Source organism: Rattus norvegicus, chromosome 15, assembly GCF_036323735.1.
Source record: "Rattus norvegicus strain BN/NHsdMcwi chromosome 15, GRCr8, whole genome shotgun sequence".
Taxonomy (NCBI): domain Eukaryota; kingdom Metazoa; phylum Chordata; class Mammalia; order Rodentia; family Muridae; genus Rattus; species Rattus norvegicus.
In genome coordinates, this window is record NC_086033.1 from 87,785,733 (window position 1) to 87,800,883 (window position 15,151).

Here is a 15,151-nt window from a genome sequence, read left to right on the forward strand (position 1 = left end):
TAGCAGCCAACCTGTGTCATATCCCAAGTATCAACTTAATGAGATCTAGAATCACCTCACAGATAGACCCCTGAGCTTGCCCGCAAAGGATTATGTTGGTTATGTTTACAGAAATAACAGGACTCACTCACTCTGAGTAGCCTTAGTCCTGGGATCCTAGCCTGGGTAAAAGGGGGGGAGCACAAGCCTAAGCTTCCTGTTTCCTGAGAGTGCGCAGAATGACCAGGTGACTCAAGTTTCTTCTACTGTTACTTCCGGTGTGAATCGTAACCTCAATCCACGAGACAAAGTAAGTCCTTCCTCCCTTACACAGCTTTTGCTAAGTGGGGCAGTTCCTGGGATAAACCTGACCATGTGGTTCTTGTGCCTGTGGAGCTGGCTTGTGGGAGGAATGTGGAACTTTGTCTAAAAACCATTTCTTGAATGCTGAAAGCCGGGCTTTTAATGAACCATTCTGGTGGCAGCTTGGAAAAGGATACTGAGGTAAATCGGGACTTGGATCATGAGGTCTCAGAGGGAATCAAGGGTTAGCTAATTGCTATGTGGGTGTTCATGGTGATGTTCTGCCTGCATCCTCAGAGCTTAGACATGGTTTTAACTTTTTAATGTTTATTTATTTTATGTATATGAGTATACTGTAGCTGCCTTTAGACTTACCAGAAAAGGGGATTCGATCCCATTACAGATGGTTGTGAGCCACCATGTTGCTGGGAATTTTCACGTTGCTGGGAATTGAACTCAGGGCCTCTGAAAGAGCAATCAGTGCTCTTAAACGCCGAGCCATCTCTCCAGCCCTAGACACGATCTTTTATCAGAACAATAGAAAATACAGATGCCCATCAGGCAAAGCTGCAGTCACGGAGTGAAGCTGGTGTAAGACAGAAGCAGCATACAATCATTTTAATAATTAAAGGAATTTTCAAAGAATCTATTATTTTTTCTTCATAAAAAAAATCTTAATGGGGAAGGGAGGATTGTAAGAGTCAGAGGGTTGAGGACACCAGACAAATGGGGCCCACAAAATCAACCTAGCACAGTTCATAGGGGCTCACAGAGACTGCGGTGACAATCACGGAGCCCACATGGGTCTGCCCTAGGTCCTCTGTGTATGTGCTGTAGTTACAGTGTTCTTGTGGGAGTCCTAACAGTGGGGGTAGAGCTGTCTCTGACTCTTTGCCTGCTCTTGAGACACTTTTCCTCCTACTGAGTTGTCTTGTCCAGGCTTTGATAGGAGAGTTTGTGCCTAGTTCCATTTAAGATGTTAATGTCATGTTTGGTTGATATCTCTGGGAGGTCTGATCTTTTTTCTGAAGAGAAACAGGAGGAGTGGATTTGGGAGAGAGAGGAGGTGGGGGCACTGGGAGGAGTGGAGAGAGAGGAAACTGTGGTTGGAATGTATTATATGAGAAAAGAATAAAACAAACAAAGCAAAACAAGCAAAAATCCCATCCCGTTAACCATCAAAACAAACAAAGAAACAAACAAAAAAACCCGAAAAATTCCCAAACCCAAATATTTCAGTCACAGTGAGGTAAAAATTAATTGTGCACTTGGAAACATTCCAAATGTTCTTGAGCAGAGAAATAGAGAGACTAGTTATGATAGTCCCCCAGTAGTCACCCTGTAAGAGTGGTCCAGAACCATTAAAAGATACTCAACTGCAGAAGTGTCTCTGTGTTTCCATAGCATGCTATGGTAGTTGTCCAAAACCTGTGCATATTCCAGGGCTCACATTAAATCATCTTTAGATTACTTACAGCAGCTCACACCACATTCATGCTATGGATATCATTTTAATATTTTATGGTCAAGGGAATAATGACAAGAAAAAGTCAGCCATGTCCAGCTTAACCATTTTTAAAGAATACTTCTGATCTTCAGGTGGTTGACTCTAATGCAGCCCAAGTGCAGAGAAAGAGCCAACAGGATGCTTAGATAATAGGGCTGTGTTCAACAACACAGAAATAACAAACACACCATTCAGACACACCATTCCAACACACCAAATGTCTGACAGGTTTAGTGAAAGAAGATTTCACAATATTAGAACCGATCTGGGTGTTATGTAGAAAACATACACTATTAGATTCCACTTTTTTAAAAAAAACTTTTGAAAATTCCAACTCTGCTCATTTCAGCAGCACCTACGCTAAAATTGGAACAATACAGAGGAGATCAGTATGGCCCCTGTACAGAAATGACATGCAAATCAATGAATTGTTCTGTAGATTAATATGTAAAGTGAATAAATAAGTTAATTTAAAAAAGAGAGGGAAGTTTTTAAGAAAGAAATGGAATGCTGATTGACTGTATTATACAGGGTGTGTTCAGTGTGAGGACTCACTGTCAAATCATTGATACTATTAAATATTAAATGACATTAAGAACTCTACATGTATTGATTAGGGGAGTGAAAGACTGATAGAGAGCACATAGAAATAAGATTGGTTTAACCATCTTACATATATGCATGGAAATAAATATAATTAAAAAATTAAAATGACAATATTAAGCAATGATTATCAAATCTGGCTCTTTAAAATTTATTAGGAAGACCTCTAAAACCAGCCACAAGTATCTGAGCCCTAAAGTCTACTAAAAGATCCCAAATCTTTGGAGATGGGGGAGGGGGTCTCTGATGGTACTTAAAATAATTTTCCCATATGACTTGAATTGCTGTATGCAAGGTCATGAGTATTAGAACAGAGACCAATGTCCCTGTCATTTTCAGGTTGAATGGCCCTGGCTAAGGTAACAAAGAGCAGTATTCAACCGGACGGACAGCATTGGCATTATCTGGTGCTTGCGCCTGGGTCCTGCCTGCTTTAACTGGTATTCAGTAGTCACAAAGTGGCTGAGGTGAGGAACTATGTTTAAGCATTGCATCAAGGACTCTAATGTGCAGCCAAAATAATTCCGAACTCATGTTCTAATATGAACCAGCTCTTCTATGACACAGCTGCCCGACTTCAGAGGACTTTAGTGAGTTTTGATTTTGTTAATGCTTTAATGGTGTGTGTGTGTGTGTGTGTGAGTGTGTGAGTGTGAGTGTGTGTGTGTGTATATATGTATGTGTGTGAGTATGTGTGTATGTGTGTGTGTATGTATGTGTGTGTGTATATATGTGTGTGTGAGTGTGTGTGTATATATGTATGTGAGTGTGTATATATATGTGTGTGTGAGTGTGTGTGTGTCTGTGTGTGTATATATATGTATGTGTGAGTGTGTGTGAGTGTGTGTCTGTGTGTGTATATATGTATGTGTGAGTGTGTGAGTGTGTGTATGTATGTGTGTGTGAGTGTGTGTGTGAGTGTGTGTATGTGTGTGTATATGTGTGTATGAGTGGGTGTATGTGTGTATATGTGTGTGTGAGTGTGTGAGTGTGTGTATGTGTGTGTATATGTGTGTGTATGCGTGTGTATGTATGTGTGTATATATGTGTGTATATGTGTGTATAGTGTGTGTGTATGTGTGTATGTGTGTGTGAGTGTGTGTATGTGTGTATAGTGTGTGTGTATGTGTGTGTGAGTGTGTGTGAGTGTGTGTGTGAGTGTGCATGTGTGTGTGAGTGTGTGTATGTGTGTATGTGTGTGTATATGTGTGTATAGTGTGTGTGTGACCATTTCTAAGGTGAGCATTTCATAAAAGCTGTAATCATTGTTTTCATGTTTTCTGAAACTCTTCAACTCCGGAAAAATTGAATCTATAAAAAAGAACTTCAAAATCAAAGTTTTTGTCAAGCTGATAAAATAAAAGATCAGATCCCCTCTATATTTTAAGAATTCCAGACTGAAGAAGGACATTCTGAGAAACATCATCTTAAAATGAATAGACCTAAGGGGAAGGGGGCAGTCAGGGTCTCAGAATTATTCTTCCTTCTGAAGAGCTTTCGAAAGCATTGGCTTGAGACACTGCAGACATGGGTTGGTGCCCTGTCACTTTTTGTTCAGGAGCTTATTGAAATGGGCTACTTGGTGTGTGTGTGTTGGTGAGAACCTTTGCCTTTAAAAAAGGTAAGCCTTCCTGCTGGTAAATGATTTTAGTTTGTTAAGTGTGATATTTTTTACAGTAAAGTAGGGGCCATTAAAAGCAAAGAGGACAATCCCTGTGTCCTAAGCCCCTGATTTGAATATGTAAATAAAAACCTGTGTCACTTCTCTGGGGCCTGACTCTGGGGCTGTGATATAACACCACCAGTGTAGACAGATGTGCTCTTCGTTATGGGCTGTTATAAGTTCTGAGGCAGACCTTCACTAATAAACAAGTTCCTGTGCTTTGGGTGCCATCACCTATCTGGGCAAGACTACACCGTCATTCCTGAGAGCACACATACACTTTTAGTGGGATCGAGTTTACTTCCTATTTGGAAATGCAAACCCAGGCAGCCTCCAACTCTTCCAGCAAACCGCACTGCATCCTAGGATTCTCTTATCCAGCACCATGCTCCCATACCTTGAGGAACACTTTCCTTTCCTACCTAGGAAGCCATCTAGAGTCTCTGAAGCCCTTACTCTACTCTGTCAACATGTCACATTTACATTGATGTGATAGACACTGTGACAGAAGAAGCTCCGTACTATACTATCACAAGGGCATTTATATTTCCACATAGGAATTTGGTGGGACCCAAGCATTTAGTCCACAGCAGGCATGATGATGTTTTTACATGCAAGTGATGAATGAGAAAATAAGGCCTGAGATACACTGAGTAGTCTGGACCACGGTACACAGCTACTAGGCAATAGTATATAAATCAGGGTTTAATGACGAAGCTCAGGCTTCTCCCAGAGCATGTTACAGGCTGACAGTGTCCTCTAAGAGAGTGCCATGACCAGTTCTTTTGGATGTCACTTGTATTAGACTGCTCCGATCAAGTTACTCCAATCATGGTCATTTTAACCATTGATTTCATTTCTTTTAATCTTTTGTTTCAACTCTCTGGTTTTTTGAACACGTTAAATAGAATTTCCAAAATAGTTTAAAGATCTATTTTTATTTTATTTTGTGTGTGTGTGTGTGTGTGTGTGTGTGTGTGTGTGTGTGTGTGTGTGGGCGGGGGGCAGTGTTTTCCCTGCATGTTTGTGTGTGCACCACACATGTACCCAGTGCCTGTGGTGGACAGAAGGGGGAGTTGGAGTCCCTGGCACTGGAGTTATAGAAGGCTGTAAGCTGCTGTACAGATGCTGGGAACTTAACCTGGGTCCTTACAAGAGAGGCAAGTGTTCTTAACCACTGATCTATCAGCCCGCTCCTCTATAATATATATTTGAGTCTTATATATTGGCATCTGTATCAAGGACAGGCCCTGCTCCATTTCCCCTTATATATTGGCAGCTGTACTTCTCCATTTCCCTTCACTGAGCCTGATAAACACTTGCAGCAAATACATGTCCATTATCTTAAAAGCAGTCTGCTGTCAGTAAATCTAAGGCTCCTTCTCAAGTCCTGTAAAGTAGAATTGGTGATCTTACTAATGGCCTATGAGCATATCGAATCTCAATGGCGAGGGGCGTCGCCACCTTCGAAGATTTTATAATTTAGTGTTAACAGGAGCAGTGGAGGTGGTGGTCACCTGCAATCCCAGCACGCGGGAGGCTGAGGCAGAAGAACTGAGAATTCAGACTCCATAGTGAATTTCAGGCCAGCCTGGGCTTCATAGCAAGGTTCCATCTCTGCAAAACAAAGTAAAAGAACATGTTAAAAATTACAATGATAATTTTCTTTAGATAAATCGAGTTAACATACTTAGGTATACTGTAGAGAAAGGTTCTTCTTATCTTAATTTCTCCAGGGGGAAGCACAAGCCACAAAGAAAAGAGAAGGCTGCTTCAGTTTCCTGGTGGGTCAGCCACAGAATCCCTGCTGCGGCGGCTTTCTGCTCCCTGCATAGCTTCCTTGTATGCCTAGCAACATCTCAGTCATCCGTCATGAGGGATACCTTGGTAGGAATCGTGAAATCTTAATTCCCATGAGTGTCTCTTGAAGATTGATGATTCTTCGAGAATTGTCATAGGTTTGATACTTAGAAAACTGGAACACAGACATTTCAGTAAATCCTTAAATATACTCCAAAATCCTGTTAGTTGTACAGACTTTCCTTCCTTTATTATGGTCCTCTAGAATACATATGCTTCTGACTCATGTTTTAGTGGGCACCAGCAAGCAAATATTTACTAATACAGTGAGAAACACCTTGGCAAGACATCTTATGTCAAAGAACTTCTACTCAAGAGGCGGTCAGGGAGGGAAAAATAAAGATTCTTAAGTAAGTCAGCTGTGAAGTAAAGATGTGCTCTAAAGAAAAGAAAGTAGGTCCATGAGATAAAGGATGAATAGTGAAATACTAGACAGAAAATTCCAGGAGGTTCTCGTTTAAAGACAACTTGTGTCAGCTGACGGGAGAAAGAACCAGCCCTGTGATGCTCTTGGCAGACTCTTTTAGGTCTTCAAGGTAGCAGTGCAAAACCTCCTGTGAAAGAGTAAACTCAGTATATAACGTGAAAGCCCACTCTGGCTGGGTCAGCATAAGCGAGGGACAGAAGGACAGAAAAGGAAAAGGGGTGCATGTGTGGGATATAACATGTATCATGTCGGTGACGGCTGAAGTAGCTCAGGAGGGAGGGAGAATTGGCTTAGTGTGACAAGCACTGTGCGATTCTGTCGGAATCGGGACGCATTACAGTAATTACTTGGTGTAACAGAAGCAAGTTGGAAGGAGGACGCCAAGGTTGCTGGCCTGAGGAATCAGTTTAGTTATGGTCCTTGCTTCCTAGACCTAGGGATGCTTTGAGGAGAATCCTTGGGAGGAGCATGAGGTGTGTGAAGGAAAGGTGTCCAAGTGGAGCTGAGGAATCGTTTAGAGTTGTGGAGAGATCTTTCCTATTGACCTACATTCGGGCACAGAGCAAGGAGGTGACATTCAGATCGAGAGGACTCAACAAGCTCTTCAGGACATGTTCTGTCCTGGGAATGAATGTGGGAGATGAGAGCCTTCCAGACCTCACTCTCCAGCATCCATCTAGGATGATGCTTGGAGTCTCTGGCTTGTGAGCTCCTTCCTACTTTCCCTCATGCTGAACTCATTTGAATTCGTCATTGTTTTTCTTAGCCAGTCTTTGGCTTCACTGGTAGATGACAGTATCCATCGATCCCTGAGACTCTATGCATCATTAACACCGGGATAAAGAAATTATATGAAGTCATTGTAAACCATCAGTGGATTGTATAGAATCCCCTAAACTGAACAGGAGAAATGCAGAAGGTTCAGCGGAACAAGGGACGGCTTTCACCGTGCTGTAGTGTAATGCTTTCAAGTGAGCAAAACCTAGGAGTGAAGGGAATTCTGCCGCACTATGCTTTCTGTAGCTTTGAAGTTGGTTTCTTTCCTCTTTCAGTGATGGAATCCCCAAGTTCAAGGTAGTCTTAGGCTTGGGAAATGGTAGCTATACCCAAATTAAAGATTTGACTATTGCTGGCCACTAAAATTTGTTCTTTCAGAGGCATGGGAAATGTGAATTATTTCCATTTCACTTTTAAATGATCGTGTGAGGACAGATGCAAAATAAAACCAAGAGGTTCACATTCCTTGTATGAAAACCAGGAAGCAACTTTCTTTTGTTTCCTCCAAGCATTTGTTTTAGAAAACCTTATTTTTTGCAATATTTCTCTTTTGATATATATATATATATATATATATATATATATATAAAGACTAGATTGGCACTTTGCCACTTTTATAACCCAGCAATGATTTTCCAGAGAAACAGGAGCCACATGTTTGAAGTATAAGCACCAAGGGGATGACCTCCAGGTCCTGCAGGAGCATACAGGCTAGAGGGAGGAGAAAGGAGAAGCTTGTTTTCTTCTCTGAATAGTATCAACTAACGATTCAGTTCTATGGAAGAGTGAGAATTCATCATTCCTTTGAAAACAATTACATGTCAGCTGTAATATTCATGTAGCTCTCTTCTGCTTTGTGAATCGAAGTTTAGATTGGGAGAAGATTTTGTCTGTAATTAATGTTCCCCACCATTACTTTCAGACAAAGCAAATTTTAAGCTGTTAACAGACTTTGGTCCTCTATAAGCCTCTTTCAAACATTGAAGACGGTTTTTGTTTGAACAGGAATCATCTTCTGCTACTTCCCAAAGGTTCGTGGGTGAGAGACTTGTTTCCAGAGTGCAGTAATGTCCAGAGAGGAGGATTTGGAAAGTGGTGGGATTATGGGGTCTTTGACCTTATTAATGAGCGATTCCCTTGATAGATTCTTTATATGATGGTGTTGTGACCTAGTGTAACATAGGAGGTGGGTCCTTGGTGCAGGGACTATGCTACTGAGGATGTGTCAGAGAGAGAGAGAGAGAGAGAGAGAGAGAGAGAGAGAGAGAGAGAGAGAGAGAGAGAGCGCTTGAGCGCTTGGCCCTGGGCTTTTCCTGTTACTTCTTTCTGCTTCCTGTCAGCCAAGAGGTGAGGTGTTTATTGTACCATACGTTAACACAACGATACCCTGCTTCACATTGAGGCCCCAAATAATGGACTTGGACTGAAATATTTGAAATCTTTTCTTTCTTAATTTGATTTCTGAAGCATTTTTACAACAGTAAACAATATGATGGCTGAGACATTATTATTATTGTTGTTGTCGTTATTATTATTATTATTATTATTATTATTATTATTATTATTTTGGTTGCATCTTCTAATCAATGAACTCTTTTTCTTTTAAAGGTAGAATTGGCATTTAAAGACTGGGCCCGTTCCCTCATAGAGATAATTCCAATATGCCACTGTGTTTATAACAATTAATTTTTGGTTCTTTTAAAATGTTCTGTGCACCTTCTCCAGGTAAACTCCTGAAGGACTTAGGGTTCTACTAAAAGTAGTTTGTCGGCATATTATATTTACGTTCTAGTTGCATAATAAACAACCAGGAGCTGGTCTAAAGTCAGAAATTGATTTGTCATAATCCATAGGCTTGAAGTTCAAGGTCAGGGTACTAGCAGGGTTAGAGTCATCCGAGTGCTGTCTCAGGTTTACAAATGCCACTTCCCCATGTCCTCTCTTCATCCTTCCTGCACGTGCCTCTTAGATCATCTTATCACAAGGACTCTAGTCTTGATTAGATCAGAATCCACCCCATTGCCTTGTGTTAGCCCAATTCCCCCTTTAAAGACCCCGTTTCCAAAACAGAGTCACACGCTAGTGCACTGCAGATCCACACAACATACGTGTCTTGACAAACGCAGTTTGACTTACGGCAGTGTACACACTGGAGCCGCTATTCAAATATGTTCAAAGGAGTTTTATCAAAGTGTCCTGGACTGACCAGGATGTTTCTCATTTAAAATTTAGTATTCTGCCTACCCGAACAAGTCTCTGAAGCGATCCCTTACGTTTCGTTTCTCGTTTGCTTGTTTCTGAGAGCATAGGACTGCGTTAGGATAACAGCATCCACTGTTGGATGTGCTTCTTCAAAGGAAAAAGAAAGCAGGCTTTCGACGGGAAATAAATAGTCTAAAAAATGCATCCCGATAACTGAAAATACATCCCCAAAATCTTACTGCATTCTTAAGTTAGTCCTGCAAATTTTTTTTTCTTAAACACGACAGAATAAAATATCTATATTGAAAGCTCCACCCTAAATCACATGCATGTGAAGCCCCCAAATAGTACTTATGGTCCTAATTAAAACTCAATTCTCTTGGTGTTCGAGATCGTATGTGTGGGGGGAGGAGATAACAGATGTACACGTTTCACGACCTCTGCATATACTTGCATTCATTAAGAAAACAGTGCTTTTCCCCCCGGGCAGGAAATGACTTGCCACAAGCGCTGAGCCTCATGAAGGGAGGAGAAGGATAAAGAAATGTTGAAAGGTGGACATATTTTCTCCTTAGACATTATATTTGTCTCCTTCTATTAGATTTATTTTTGGCATAGAGAAGAGCACATCCATATGGGGAACACTTTAGAACTGCCAGTGCAGAACAGGCGTACTTCCAAGAGGAAATGCAACCGTGCCTTCATCTGGTGGAGCAGATCAATGCGCCGTAAAAGATCATGTTCAGTTACCTCATATTTTTTTTTGAATTGGAATTAATGGCTCATTAGTCTTGATCATATCAATATTATAACACCACTTACATTTGGTAGAGAAGGGAAGGGAGCTGATGGAGTGCACTTACTTCTTTTACTCTTACTGAGTAGACTCTGTGTCAGCCTCAGGGAAAAGCCCAGCATCTCTGAGGTGGCCCCTTTGCAAACAGGCTCCATTTAGGGAAAATGCAGACTCCTGGGTGAGGCATTTGGAAAAAGAGTTAAAATGTTCTAAAGGTCCGGGTCACTCGGGACATAGATTAGTGTTTCTCCCACTTTAGGCAGCTGGCCAGAGCCTGGGAACCAGACACCCAGAACATTTCTTTGGCCACATGTTGGACCATATGTTGGGAACGGAATGGAAAAAAAATAGACATTAAGTATCTCTTGAACATCTCTCCCAAGGGAAAGTCTATCTACAAAAGGGCATATATTCATGGAGGGTTTGGGGAGAGAAGGAGAATGAGACTTTTAAACTAAAAATAAGGAGTTTGGTCAGGCACATGATGATTTTACTAAACAAGTCCTTTCTTTCACAGATACTAGATTTGGTACAAAAGAATTAGCAACCAGAAAGGCTCTGAAATGAAAGCAAACTACCTTCATTGAAGAAAATACTAGACTCACAGTTAGAACTGTAGCCCCATATGGATTCTTCCACCGGCTATCTATGGGATACTGGGACTAGCAATTACTACTTGTCTGCATCCTTTTTCTTTGGTTGTCACAACTCCCCATGCCTCTCATCCTAATAGTTACAATCATCACCAGATACCTGTCAGGAAGCAGCTTACAGAAGGAAGGCTTTATAATTTTGCCTAATGGTTTAAGACAAAAATACAGGCCATCATATCCAAGAGAGAGGGTCGTGGCAGAGCCTAAAGCGACAGGAGTGTGACAGCCTTGTGTCTGCAGTCCGAGCGGAGAGTAGATTGGAAGTCCAGCCAGCCTACGAACCCCAAGGTGCACCTCCACTGAAACACTCCCTTCAGTGAAGTCAAATATTCCAAATTCCACAACTTCCAGAAACAATGTCACCAGTTGGGGACCAAGTGTTCAAACACAGGAACCTATGGGACGAGTTTCACATTCAAAACACAACATCCCCCTTATTGGGCTACCCATCCATACCAACCTGGTATTGGGGCTCTGCAGCCACAGTGGTTGGCTTAAGGCTGAAATGCCATCATACCAGATGCACTCAACCAGAGTCTTCCATGGGATTTTCTTGGAATTATTAGGAAGCAGACACTCCCTTTACCCTGGGATTGTGTAGTAATAATCTGAGCTAGGAGCTGGTGGTCTCTGTCTTTGCTGTAGAAGGCCTGTGAAGACAGAGATGAGGTGAACAACACAGTTTACTTAGATGTGAGTGGCATGGAGGTAGTCACCTTGAAAGTAGCATCATGAGCTGGGCAATCGGGTGCTGTTTTCAGCCGTGACTTGGCTGTTTCTAACTCAGTTATTACGCTTGCGCATTTAATCTATTCCTCAGATGTTCTCCTTCCTCATTTGTGAAGGAGCAACCTACGGAGGGAACTCCTAATTCTCTTAACATCTTGTAGTGCTCCAAGAGTCTATAAATCTAAACGTCGTGGCATATGTTATAGAAGAATTTATCGTAATCGCGCTCAGCCTCCAAAAGAAAATTAATCTCAGAAACCTCAGAGTTTTCTCTCAAAAAGTCTCTTCAAGTATGCGTACTTAGGTGTCAGGTTAAGTTTCTCTTTAACAACGAATGAAGTGTGTGATAAAAAAAATTAATAGCGCAAACAGGATTAGAGTGTAGGCTTTCAAACCCTTTTAAAAACACAAACAGCTTTGAAGAGAGGGAAGTGTGTTGCAAATCTAATGTCTATTCATTAAAGTATGCCTAAGCGCTCAATAGCTATTGCATCTATTTGAAAGCAATGAAACTTAACATTTTTCATAAAACTTAATTAATAATTAAGACTAAGCAATCCCTTTGTACCAATCAGCATAAAAGTTAGTGTTCTGTTTAAAAACTTTGTCCATAGACGCTGTCTTTCATCTTCCTACATCATGAGTATACGTTGGCTAAGAAGAGAGAATGGGGGCAGGGACCGCATCATTTACCTTGAGAATAGACATCCAGGAACTGGGCATGCTGGCGAAGATTAAACAGCATAATTTAAAAGCTGAAGTGCTTCTGTCCCTGGCTGTTCCACACATGGTGTGCACTCACTGATAAGTGGATATCAGCCCCAAAGCTCAGAATACCCAAGATACAATCCATAGACCATATGAAGCTCAAGAAGGAAGTCCAAAATGTGGATGCTTCAGTCTTTCTTAGAAGGGGGAACAAAATACTCACAGGAGGTAGAGGGTGGAAGGGACTTGGAAGGAAGAGAGGAGGCAAAGGATAAAATGGGTGTGTGTGTGTGCAAGATCAGGTATGGGAGGAGACTGGGGTGATATACAGAGAGTCAGGAATTTGAACAGAGATGTGTAGCAATGGGGCATGGGGAACTGGGGGGTAGCCACCAGCAAGTCCCAGAAGCCAGGAAAGCAAGAGGCTCCCAGGATCCAACAGGGATGCGATTAACTGAAATGCCCAACAAAGGGGTGGGAGATCCTGTAGAGAACATATCCAGAGGCTGGGCAAGGCCCCTGGTTGGGGGATGGAGCCACCCACTCATCTCAAACTTTTTAATCCAGATTGGCTCCTGTCTAAAGGAAATCCAGAGACAAAGAGTGGAGCAGAGACTGAAGGAAAGGCCATCCAGAGACTGCCCCACCTGGGGATCCATCCCATATACATATACCAAACCCATACCATATTGCCAATGCCAATAAGTGCATGCTGACAGGAGCCTGATATAGCTGACTCCTGAGAGGGTCTGCCAGAGCATGACAAATACAGAGGGGGATGTTCATAGCCAACCATTAGACTGAGCTTGGGGACCCCAATGGAGGAGTTAGAGAAAGGACTGAAGGAGCTGAAGGGGTTTACGACCCCATAGGAAGAACAACAATATCAACCAAGCAGACCTCACCAGAGCTCCCAGGGACTAAACCACCAACCAAAGAGTACACATGGAGGGACCCATTGCTCCAGCTGCATGTGTCACAGAGGATGATGGCCTTGTTGGGTATCAATGGGAGGAGAGACTGTTGGTTCTGTGAAGGCTGGATACCCCAGTGTAGGAGAATGCCAGGGCAGGGCAGGGAGTGGGTGGGTAGGAGGAGGAGGAGCACCATCATAGATGCAGGGGGAGAGGGCATTGGATAAGGGGTTTCCAGAGGGGAAACCTGGAAAGGGGATAACATTTGAATCACAAATACATAAAATGTCCAACAACAACAACAACAACAACAACAATAACAACAAAGTTAAAGTGTCCAAGCTCCCATTTCTTTTTATCAGTACTCAGTTTTCTTAAACTTAGGGAGAATAATGAAAAATTTACTATAAATATCCTTTCTTTTCCTACCCCATGAGGAGGACTACAGAACTTGCACAAGCTAATTTTCTTTTAGACGAGCCTCAATGAGAATAGAAATATCAGGTTGACAGCGTTGAAATATGGCTCGCTGCAGAACAGGCTCAACAGAAAAGCAGCACTTAGCACCCACAGCAGTTGAGAGCTACTTACTAGCACACTTAGCATCCATTCCTGCTGTGGGAATATGGATGACGGGACCAGTGGATAATGATTATCAAAGTGGGGAAGTGAGGCTTGAGTAAGCTCCAGCAATTAAAAAAAAACCCGTAGCGGTGGATGATGTGATCATGGCTGCCTCCCAGTTTTCAGGGTGGACCACCAGCTCTCTGTGAGGGGGAGTCTGGTCCCCGCCGCTCTTCGTGCTCCCTGGAGTGATTACTTCCGCAAGTACTGTATTGGAGCCTGACTGTTGCATAGTATCCTGTGAGTGCCTCGGCTGAGGTTTTTGGAAGAATGGTCTTGTTTTAGTGGTGGGGTCTCTAATGTGTTGTCAGGAGCAAGAGCGGGGGAGATAATACATTTTCTAATACAGAAGTAACTTAGGAAATCCCTGATGAGAAAGTCCATCCCTGACTATTTTTGAAAGTGTTTTCCAGCACTAATTTACAAGAGTAGACTCTGCGGTTTGCGCCTGTGTATAAGATATCAGAGATGAATCGCCCAAGGAGTGAATGATATTTGTGCATTATCATCTTTATGGGGCTCGGGGAAGGCATGAAAAAAAACCCAGCAGTACAAATTCAATTCTTAACAAGATGCACAGTGGGCTTCCTCTTCGCAAACAGAGAATGAATGTATCCAAGAAGCATTCCTGACGTTTCTGTGGATATACAGTCCCCATGTAGGTTAGCCCTTCTCAAAATTTGGACTTCATAAGAATCACTTAGCAGTTTTAAGCTAACTGGTTTTTTAGGTATTACCACCAGAAAGAGTGAGCGGCAGAGTTGGGGAATAATTATAAAACCCGTTTTCCGCTTGAGAGGTTTACAATCTTGGTTTCTCAACACCACTGGTTCTAAATGGTGCCAGTATCAGTTTGTCAGAGATAACTGCCTAGTCTCCACGTTCGAAGGAGGCCCAGTGTTCTACAAATTTGAAATACTCCGTGCCTTCTTGGCCTGCCTCCAGAGACAGTGTGATTGCTCAGATAGATGCAGAAAAAAAAAATGAAATCATCTTTGGTTAGACTTAGACCTAAATGTTCGGGTTTCGAACATTCGTGCTTGAACACAGCTACAACACAAGAGGACACATAGAGCAGTATCCTGTTAGCATGCATGGGGAAATATAATGCTGTAGCAAAAAGCAATATAATTTCCAGATTTCAGTTGACAAAACAGAGGTGGGTCAGTAGTAGTCAGTGATATGCAGCTTATAAACCATGTGGGAAAGAAGTTATAGGCCAGGACTCTGTAGATCGATATCACTTAGATTATATTAACTAAAAACTATTGGGCACTACTGGATGTTTACATGAACACGTTTAATCTTTTGGGAAAAAAACACCCTACAAACTGGAAAATGCTGCTTCTAATTTCATGTATGAAAAACAATCTTGTCATGGTGTGCACAGGCGGGAAATAGGAAGT

The 15,151-nt window shown here is 42.0% G+C and overlaps 1 non-coding gene across 1 annotated transcript; it reads left to right on the forward strand.

The window, feature by feature from the left end:
• The first annotated feature begins 2,125 nt into the window (after positions 1-2,125).
• Positions 2,126-2,232, forward strand: LOC120097316 (U6 spliceosomal RNA). Its single transcript, XR_005494525.1, has one exon. It is a non-coding gene; the product is annotated as a U6 spliceosomal RNA (small nuclear RNA).
• The last annotated feature ends 12,919 nt before the right edge of the window (positions 2,233-15,151 follow it).